The sequence below is a fragment of the Mauremys reevesii genome, linkage group 22, assembly GCF_016161935.1.
Source record: "Mauremys reevesii isolate NIE-2019 linkage group 22, ASM1616193v1, whole genome shotgun sequence".
Taxonomy (NCBI): domain Eukaryota; kingdom Metazoa; phylum Chordata; order Testudines; family Geoemydidae; genus Mauremys; species Mauremys reevesii.
The window spans coordinates 13,792,708-13,802,854 of record NC_052644.1 but is presented as its reverse complement, the minus strand read 5'-3'; the positions used below and the strand labels follow the sequence as shown (position 1 = coordinate 13,802,854).

The following is a 10,147-nucleotide window of genomic DNA, read 5'->3' as shown; positions in this document are numbered from 1 at the left end:
TCACAGTTCCCTGCAGAGACACCTGTACCCTCTGCCTCACGCAGAATGGACGTGCAGAAGGTACCTAATTAAAAGCAATAAAATTGGGAATAAAAAATGTCAGTCACAGGTTTTTTTATATGCCCTGAAGTTTGTCAGAGGTTTATTTGCAAAAACTTTGTAGTAAAGGTGAGTCAGCTGTCTTGCTGAATAAAACATTAAATATTATGGAATACATGATGCAGCTCTTCTCTGTTTTACATTTTCTTAATCAGTATTTCTAAGCTGATTTTATATTTTAAATGTACTCTTAAGCCTTCATAAAGTAATCATTCCAGATTATTACATATTTAACTCACTGAAACAGACATTATTTTAATCGGTCACAGAGGTTTCGTGTGTTCATAACAATGTTCATTGCTTTTAGAAAAAGGGAACACTAATTTACTGTGTGTGATCTCCATGACACACATATCTATGAAATTTCACCAACTTTAAAAAATATGTTTCCAAAAATTTTAGGCATAACAAAGGATTTTATATTTTACTAAGGTACTGATTTTGCTGGAGGGTTCTCTTAAAGCTAGTTCATCAGATAGTCTGAAGTAAAGAAAGGGAAACTCTTTGTCCAGCTATCTGGGAGTAAAGGGCTGTTGTCCCTTTAAGGGCTCTCTTCAATGGAGTGGCGGGGAAAGAGGGGGTGAAGGGAGAAATGCATGGACAGAAAGGACAGGAAGACTTTGGAAGTAAGTTTTTTTACTATAGTAATTAAAATGTATATTTTAGATATGGGTGGTCTTTTGAAGAATTTATTTAAAAAACCATATGTCTGAAGATCCAAGCATTTAAAGCTAAAGATGATTGTGCATCTAAAAATCTATGCAAGGATTTTTTTAGAGATGTGATTTTATAATTTTCACCAACTCACTAATGAAATATTTTAAAGCAAATTTTAAACTAGGGTCCTGTAGAATAACATGTTCTCAGTAAATATTACAGTAATGCACAACTGTTTTTGTCAGTACATTCAGAAACTGGATAGTATATACATGGAGGTTGGCAAAGGCCTGTTAAATGACTTCATTACCCCTTGAATGGCTCTTTAACAGTTTCAGTGTTGTGCTAATAGGTCTGGCAGACTGGAGGCTTTTTCTCTTTTAACTACTAGATCCCCTTCCCAGGAAGACTCGGAGCCTGCAGGAAGGGTCAGAACAGAGATAGGAAAACTAGTAAGGTGGACACTATGACCCAGTGGTGCCCCAAATTTTCAGGTGCCGTACCCAGCTGCCTATGCCTAAGGACAGCCCTGGGCACCCCCAACCACTTGGCACCCTAGGTGACTGCCTAGTTCACCTAGTGATTGCACAGGCCCTGCTTAGCACATTGTCTTTAATGCCACAAATGATTCTATCTCTGATTAGACACTCTGTCAGCTCACCAAAGTTACAGGTTTTACTGATTTGCCTTAATCATGTGACATATTGTTCTATGGTGGCATAAATGTTGTTCATGCATGTAAAACAAATGTCTCTCTCAAAGCTCGCATTCCTTTTTGGCATGCAATGTTCCTCAGATTTAGTCAGAATTTTACTTAACTTCATGTTTTCACCTTCTTCAAACTTAAATGTGTTATAAATATCCAATGCTTCCTCCCTGAAAACATGCAAAAAATTGATGATTTCACTTTATTATTTTTTCTCCTCTGTGGCTGCTAAATACAATTCAAATCAGAATTTTGTCTTGTGTTCTGCAACACTGCCTGGCACTCACAGACTGGATGCAGGTTGCGACACATCCAGGTTTGGCTTTCTTCCCTTCTTAAGCTAGTCAATTATTGTGCTCATACAATACATACAAAAGTGTTTGTTTCTTTTTCTATTTGACGCTCCGCCCGCTCCCATTTTCTCTGCTTTCAGTTTCAAACAAAGGAGTTAACCTCAAAATGACCTCAATCTCTTTCTCATTCAGCACTTCTGATACTATGGAATGTTCTTGGGATTCATTAAACAACAAACCAGTGAATGAGAAAAGAATAAAACTTTCATTAAAACAAACCTGAGAGTGTCTGTGGTGAACTTCTGTGCACGGCTACACTGAAGGCAGGTCTACACTACGGGGGAAAATCGATATAAGATACGCAACTTCAGCTGAAGTCGAAGTATCTTATATCGATTTACCTACCGTCCTCACGGCGCGGGATCGATGTCCGCGGCTCCCCATGTCGACTCCGCTACCGCCGTTCAGGTTGGTGGAGTTACAGAGTCGACAGGAGTGTGTTCGGGGATCGATATATCGCGTCTAGATGAGACGCGATATATCGATCCCCGAGAAATCGATTGCTACCCGCCGATACGGCGGGTAGTGAAGACGTACCCTGAGTTCTGCACCTGTGCTTCCAGGGGACAGCTCAGAATTCCTGTAGTCCTAATCCTGTCCCTATGAGGGAGCCTCTGTAAATAATTATCTTTTATAAACATATCTCTACACTTGCTGTCCCTGCAGTGGCAAGGAAAAGATTAGATGAGATTCAGAGGAAGTTTAAAAAAAAAAAAAGATATTCACCTTCCTCATTACAAACTTGTCCGTTTTTCACTGAAAAAAGTTTGTAATTTGAAAAAATTTCACCCAGGCATTCTAATCCCGTTCAGACATGTTTTAAAAGCAGTGCATGGGGTTTAGGCTGGTATTTACAAAGGAACCTAAGGGCTGTTTACTTTAGTTTAGCAGAGGGATAGAGTAGTTGTCCCATAAAGAGCAATAAACCCACAGCTCCACCCGCTCCCTTCCCCCCACACTGAGAAAGCTGCTTTCGATTTTCACTCCTCAGTTAATAGATAACTTTGGGAAAAGCCAGCTCTGGCTTCACTGACAGCAATTACTCAGTCCCAGGGTTCAAAGGTAGCAGGCAGCCATAACCAGCACCACCAGGTACTCAGACTTACTGGACCCAAATCTCCAGGTAGTACATTCTTCTTACTTAAAATTCAGCTGTGTTTGGTAATATTCGGGGTGCTGCTCAGAGCCAGGCCAGCTCCGTGCTGATGGATGCTGGGACTGCATTGTTCTGTTTTGGCATTTCCATTCAGTCCCTCCCCTGGGAAAATCTTCCAGCTTTTCTTCTTGTCGAGAGGGTCAGTCCTCTAGTTCCTTTGTCTTTCTTTATCCACCTAACTGGACCTGCCCTGTGCCAAGTATCAGTGTTTGCATGCCAGCCCAGAAAGATCACTGGAGATCAGTGTAATACAGCGGTTCTCAAACTGTGGATTGGGACCCCAAAGTGGTTGTGACCGCATTCGTATGCAGTCACCAGGGCTTGCTTAGACTTGCTGAAGCTTAAGCACGAGCCCCACCGGCTGGGTCTGAAGCCTGAGGGCTTAAACCAGGGGTAGGCAACCTATGGCATGTGTGCCGAAGGCGGCACACCACTCATTTTCAGTGGCACTCATACTGCCCGGGTCCTGGCCACCGGTCCAGGATAATCCGCATTTTAATTTAATTTTAAATGAAGCTTCTTAAACATTTTACAAACCTTATTTTCTTTACATACAACAATAGCCTAGTTATATATTATAGACTTACAGAAAGAGACCTTCTAAAAACGTAAACATGTATTACCGGCACGCAAAACCTTAAATTAGAGTGAATAAATGAAGACTCGGCACACCACTTCTGAAAGGTTGCCGACCCCTGGCTTAAACCCTGGGAGGTGGGGCCTAGGTTACAGGCCTCCTGACTGAGGCTGCAGCCCTTGGTCTTCTGTTTTACCCCTTCCCCCTCTCCCCGCCACCACACACACATGGGCAGTGGGGCTTTGGCTTTGGCTTCCCCATCCTGGACTGCGGGGCTTGGGTGGGCTCAGGCTTCGGTCTCCTGTCCTGGGGTTTTGTAGTAATTTTTGTTGTCAGAAGAGGTGTGACGAATTTGAGAATCCCTGGTGTAATACCTTCACTCTCCTCCCACAGGGGAGGAACACATGTGCTGCTTAAGCCAGCTTTTCTCAGATGTGTTTGTACTGTGGGTTGGTTCTTAACCAAGAGGCCCTTTTAGAGACACTTTGTGCCGTTTTTGAATCCTGATCCCATGACTTCCTTCTGGCTTGGGTACAGGAAGGAGTATCTTTAGGACACAAAGCCTGGGATTTGCAAAGCAGCCCAAATGATTTGGGCACCCTACTCTAATTGAATTTCAGTGGGATTTGGATACCTCACTCCCCCAGTCCCCACTGAAAAATCCAGCTACTCTAAACACATTGTTTTCTTGCTTTCATTTCTAACAGCTCTCTCTCCAAGTGCTTGCATTCCCTGATGCTTCAATTTTACCAGGTCAACTGTCTGTTCTGCTCCTCTTGTGTGTGTTGCTGCTGCCTCTCTAATGCAGGTGTAATCAGTGAATTTGATCACAATAGAATTTTCACCAGAGACCTCTGGCAGTGTTACCAGTTCTTGTGATTTTTATCACTAGTCCTGTAATTTTGGTGGTTTTATTAAATCTCCAGCTCCTGGAGTCCTGTGATTATGTGAGGATCTCAGCTTTCCTAAAACAAGTAAGCTTCTCCAAAAACATAAGGTGAATAAAAAGAACCCCAAATGTATTATTATTTTTTAAATTTCATAATTTTTAATCCAGTCCCTTGATTTTTGAACTCTCGGAGCTAGCAATACTGCATCTGATAAAGACATAAGGCAACTGTGCTGCATGCAGAAAAGCTATTGCTTTTTCCTCATTTAGCAGGTCAACAGCGGCCTCTAGAAACCTTAAGAAAGCTCTGGACTGGGCTAGAACTAGCAGGCAGCATCACTGGAGAGTGGCAGATTCGTCACTGTGCGGACAGAAGCTGCTCCATGGAGCAGCTGGAAATGCTCTTCCCAGTCCATGAACCACCATCGTAAGGCATTTGAGAAGACAAGGCTCCTAGACAATGGTTTTGTGGTGGGATTTCTTATCCCTACAACTACCTCAATACTAACTAGAGCTGGTTAGATATTTTCAGGATGGATCATTCTTCTGCCAGAAAATGCCATTTCATTTCATGTTCCCGTGGAACATGTTGATTATGATGGAGATTGAAACCTGTCTATTTCCCAGCCAGTTCACCCACCTTCCTGGTCCATCAGCTGCCTGCCTGTCTTCTAGGCACACAGGGTGCCAAGGAGCTGGTACCTTGGATCCCAAGTTCTCCTCGGCAAAATTTCCTGCTGGAGAAAAATTCCACTTTCTGCCCAACTCTAAGACTAGCCCATGGAATCAGCCCTTCTCAATTTCCATACTTGATCTAAGATTGAAAAAAAACCAATCATTTCCAGGTAAAATTGAATTTAGTGATAAACATCTGTGATTTGTTGTGGTGCGCCATTGTGTTTTTAAATCTGCCCCAATGGAAAGTGCTGTGAATGTTGTGATAGATCTCTCTAGCATGCAATGTATACATCCAAGGCCCCCATTCCTTAAGGAGCTGAGAGCCAGCTTTCAAAGTGCTTTTCAAGCAGGGCAATATTTTCAAATGAAACCAGCTTTAATTTAAGCAACAACATAAGCGACTAGATTTTAAAGGGTCTCAGCACCCTATCTGCTAAAGAGAGCTGGTTGGAAATTTTCCATTAAATTGTTTTTTCCAATAGAAAATGTTTTCTGTGAAATTTAAATTATCTATAGAAAAATATCAGTGTTGCCTATTTATTTTTAATTTTCCATGGAGAAAAATTGAAATGAATCATTTTGTTTTGGGTTGGGTTGACACTAGTGGATCCCCTGAGCTGCTGATATGTACATGGGAGAGTCCCAAGACCCTGATGAATCATGGGAGATTTGGTCCATAGAGGAGACTGGGGCATGAGGCATCTGAACTACAACACTGGGCACTCAAACTGACTCAACATGAAACATTTCGATGTCATCAAATCAAAAAAATTCAGAACTTTTTATTCTTTTAAAAGTTTAAATATTTTCACTTTTTGTTCCAATTTAGGGTGAAAAACAAATATCCAAATCTCAGATTTTCCCATGAGACAACAATTCCATTTTTTAATCATCTTTAATGTGATGCTCTTCTGAAAATCTGGCCATGTATGTCACAGTGGGAGTTGATCTGTACCCTTTTGAACATCTGGCCTTTATCTGGGTGCCTAACTGTGAGCTGAGCACTTTTGGAAACCTAGTACGAGTTAAATGTGCTGAGCCACTCCAGAAATTCAGCATTAGTGGCATCCTGGCCCTTTTATTTATGGTGTAACAGCCTGATTCTGATTCCGTTTACACCAAAGTAAACCATCAGTAGCTCCAGTGTAATGAAGGGAGTGACAAAGGTATGAGACTTCTATAAGTGAGAAGAGACTCAGAGAGTAAGTGTGTTTCTGTGAAAGTCACATGCAAAAGTTTGTATCTGTAACATGTCTATGGCCAAATGAAGGCCTCTTTATTCAGACCTTACAGAGACAAAACTCCCATCAGCTTCACTGGGAAATTGAGTCAGGATTTAGTCATTTGCAAATAGAATTATTCTTTCATCCACCAAGAGGTAAATGCATGTTATCTTTAAAGGAACTAAAATCATTCTCGCTATTGCTTTCATTAATTCCTAGTTTTTCTTTTTCCATTGTGCATCAGGAGAGTTTATTGTTGTTGTTATTATTTACCATTTGCATTCAGTTTCACCCAGTGTCTCCATTCAGGATTGGGACCCCACTGTGCCAAGTGCTGTACAAACATAAAATAAAAAGCAGTCTGAAGCCTTGGTTAATTTGGGTTTTCAAACGCACTTCATACTAATAACAGGTTCTTTATCCAGGAGGTTACTTAAAATTAATAAAAAAGATGAAATTGGTGGGACACACATAGATACCTTATAAGTTTGATTTAATACAGACAAGTATAACTGAAACAATAGAAAAATGAAATCTAGCAAGATAAGTATAAGAAAATAACCCCCTGGGTCCTGCATAGGTACAGCCTCATGGCTGATACAGGATAAAACAATTCCCAATGCTGACACACTTAGAACATTGTTGAGACTGTTAAACCTCAAAGATAGATGAAAAAGGAAGTGGAAATCACCGAAGAGGGTTGTTTATACTCAGGCTTTCACCATTCAGTCATCCCTGGTGTCCCAACAACAGGCTGGATAACCACGTTTTATTCATCCACACACGTTTGAGCTCATATCTGATAGGGATTTGACTCTTGCACATATATGGTATTCTGATTAACCATTTGTGGTATTCCAGCTAACATAGTGAAGCTTCCACCAGTTAATATCTCACTTGTGTCAATCAATGCCCCGATAGTTTTGATATGTCAAATGTGGTTAAATTCATAATTACCTTATTGCAAAAGGACCTACAAATCTACTATTTTCTGCAATCTTGCGGTGTACTTGTTCCTTGGCAGTTTATTTAACATGTGCCAAGCATATATTATTAAATTCCATCACCCCTGGTCAAGCACATAGGCTAGCCTTTGCTAACAACCAGGCCTCAGGTAGGCCTCATGCTAATTCTTAATCTTAAAACCTATAGCAAAGTCTGAAATACTTAATCTTTGGTGTCATCTCTTTACACTACTGCTTAGCACATAGGTTTTACATTAATCAGAAACATAGGCCCTTAAAGATCAGGTCAGAAGCCTCCAATGAACACTCAATGAGCTACATGCATCCGATGAAGTGGGGCTGTAGCTCACGAAAGCTTATGGTCAAATAAATTTGCTAGTCTCTATAAGGTGCCATAAGTACTCCTGTTCTTTTTGCAGATACAGACTAACATGGCTGCTACTCTGAAACCTGTCAATGAGCTCGCAATCTAAATAATTTGTTATGAATTTATCTAGTGATTTTAAGCTAACAGGTGAACTTCTGCTCCCAGCTGCACAGGCTCACTGATAATAACAGCGGAGCTCGGCCAGTGGAGGACTCAGCTCATGGATAGCCATGGGGGTTGTCAGTGGTTTCCCCAGGAATTGAAATTAGGGGGGGTGTCAGGACCAATGAGATATATAAAAGAGATATGAATAAAGTAAATGTTTTGTTAGGATTATGCAAATTTAACATAAGAATAATGCAAGTTACACCAAAATACATAACAGGTCTAGATTTCTAAAAAAATATACATTTTAAAAAAAAGTATTTAATTTAAATTGACTTTTGAAAAGTAAGCCATCATGGGGTAAGAGGAAAGTCCTCTCATGGATCAGTAACTGGTTAAAAGATGGGAAACAATGGGTAGGAATAAATTATCAGTTTTCAGAATGGAGAGAGATAAATAATGGTATCCCTGAGGGGTCGGTACTGGGACCAGTGCTGTTCAACATATTCATAAATGATCTGGAAAAATGGGTAAACAGTGAGGTGGCAAAATTTGCAGATGATACAAAACTATTCAAGATAGTTAAGTCCCAGGCAGACTGCGAGAAGAATTACAAAGGGATCTCATAAAACTGGGTGACTGGGCAACAAAAATGGCAGATGAAATTCAGTGTTGATAAATGCAAAGTAATGCACATTGGAAAACAATCTCAACTATGCTTACAAAATGAAGGAGTCTGAATTAGCTGTTAACACTCACAAGAAAGAGATCTTGGAATCATTGTGGATATTTCTCTGAAAACATCCACTCAGTGTGCAGCGGCAGTCAGTGATTCCCAACATTCTGTTTGCTTTTTTAAAAAGAACAGGAGCACTTGTGGCACCTTAGAGACTAACAAATTTATTTGAGCATAAATTTTCGTGGGCTACAGTCCACTTCATCGGATGTAGCCCACGAAAGCTTATGTTCTTTTTGCAATACAGACTAACACGGCTGCTACTCTGAAACTTTTGCTTTTTTAAGAAAGGGATAGATAATAAGACAGAAAATATCATATTGCCTCTATATAAATCCATGGCACATGTACACCTTGAATACTGTGTGCAGCTCTGGTTACCCCATCCCAAAAAAGACATACTGGAAATGCAAAAAGTACAGAGATGGGCAACTAAAATGATTAGGGGTATAAAACAGGAGAAGAAATTAAAATGACTGGGAATTTTCAGCTTAGAAAAGAGACGACTAAGGGGGGATATGCTAAAGGTCTATAAAATCTTGACTGATGTGAAGAAAGTGAATAAAGTAAATGTTTTGTTAGGATAATCCAAATTTAACATAAGGAAAATACAAGTTACACCAAAACACATAACAGATCTAGATTTCTAAAAAAAATATATAATTTAAAAAAATGTATTTAATTTAAATTGACTTTTGAAAAGTAAGCCATCATGGGGTAAGAGGGAAGATCCTCTCATGGATCAGTAACTGGTTAAAAGATGGGAAACAAAGAGTAGGAATAAATTATCAGTTTTCAGAATGGAGAGAGATAAATAGTGGTATCCTTGAGGGGTCAGTACTGGGACCAGTCCTATTCAACATATTCATCTGGAAAAATGGGTAAACAGTGAGGTGGCAAAATTTGCAGATGATACAAAACTATTCAAGATAGTTAAGTCCCAGGCAGACTGCGAAGAGCTACAAAGGGATCTCACAAAACTGGGTGACTGGGCAACAAAATGGCAAATTAAATTCAGTGTTGATAAATGCAAAGTAATGCACATTGGAAAACAATCTCAACTATATATACAAAATGAAGGAGTCTGAATTAGCTGTTAACACTCAAGAAAGAGATCTTGGAATCATTGTGGATATTTCTCTGAAAACATCCACTCAGTGATTCTGTTTGGTTTTTTAAAAAGAACAGGAGCACTGTAGATTTCTGAAAACATCCACTCCATGTGCAGCAACAGTCACAAAAGCAAACAATGTTGGGAATCATTATGAAAGGGATAGATAATAAGACAGAAAATATCATATTGCCTCTATATAAATCCATGGTAATGCACACCTTGAATAGTGTGTGTAGATCTGGTCACCCATCCTAAAAATATATATATTGGAATTGGAAAAGGTACAGAGATGGGCAACTAAAATGATGAGGGGTATGAAACAGGAGAAGAAATTAAAATGACTGGGAATTTTCAGCTTAGAAAAGAGATGACTAATGGGGATATGATAGAGGTCTACAAAATCTTGACTGTGTGAAGAAAGTGAATAAGGAAATTTTATTTAATCCTTCACATAACACAAGAACTAGCAGTCACCCAATGAAATTAATAGGCAGCAGATTTAAAAAAAAACAAAAAGAAGTA

General features: G+C 39.8%; 1 protein-coding gene across 2 annotated transcripts in view; it reads left to right on the top strand.

The window, feature by feature from the left end:
* The first annotated feature begins 2,835 nt into the window (after window positions 1–2,835).
* Window positions 2,836–10,147, top strand: part of LOC120388224 (butyrophilin subfamily 2 member A1-like) — a 39,167-nt gene continuing 31,855 nt past the window's right edge. The window contains exons 1-2 of one of the 2 annotated variants that reach the window (XM_039509904.1): window positions 2,836–2,938; window positions 4,475–4,522. The gene's annotated coding sequence lies outside the window, so the exon portion shown is untranslated. The remainder of the gene's footprint in view (window positions 2,939–4,474; window positions 4,523–10,147) is intronic. The other variant, XM_039509905.1, reaches the window with a different exon arrangement.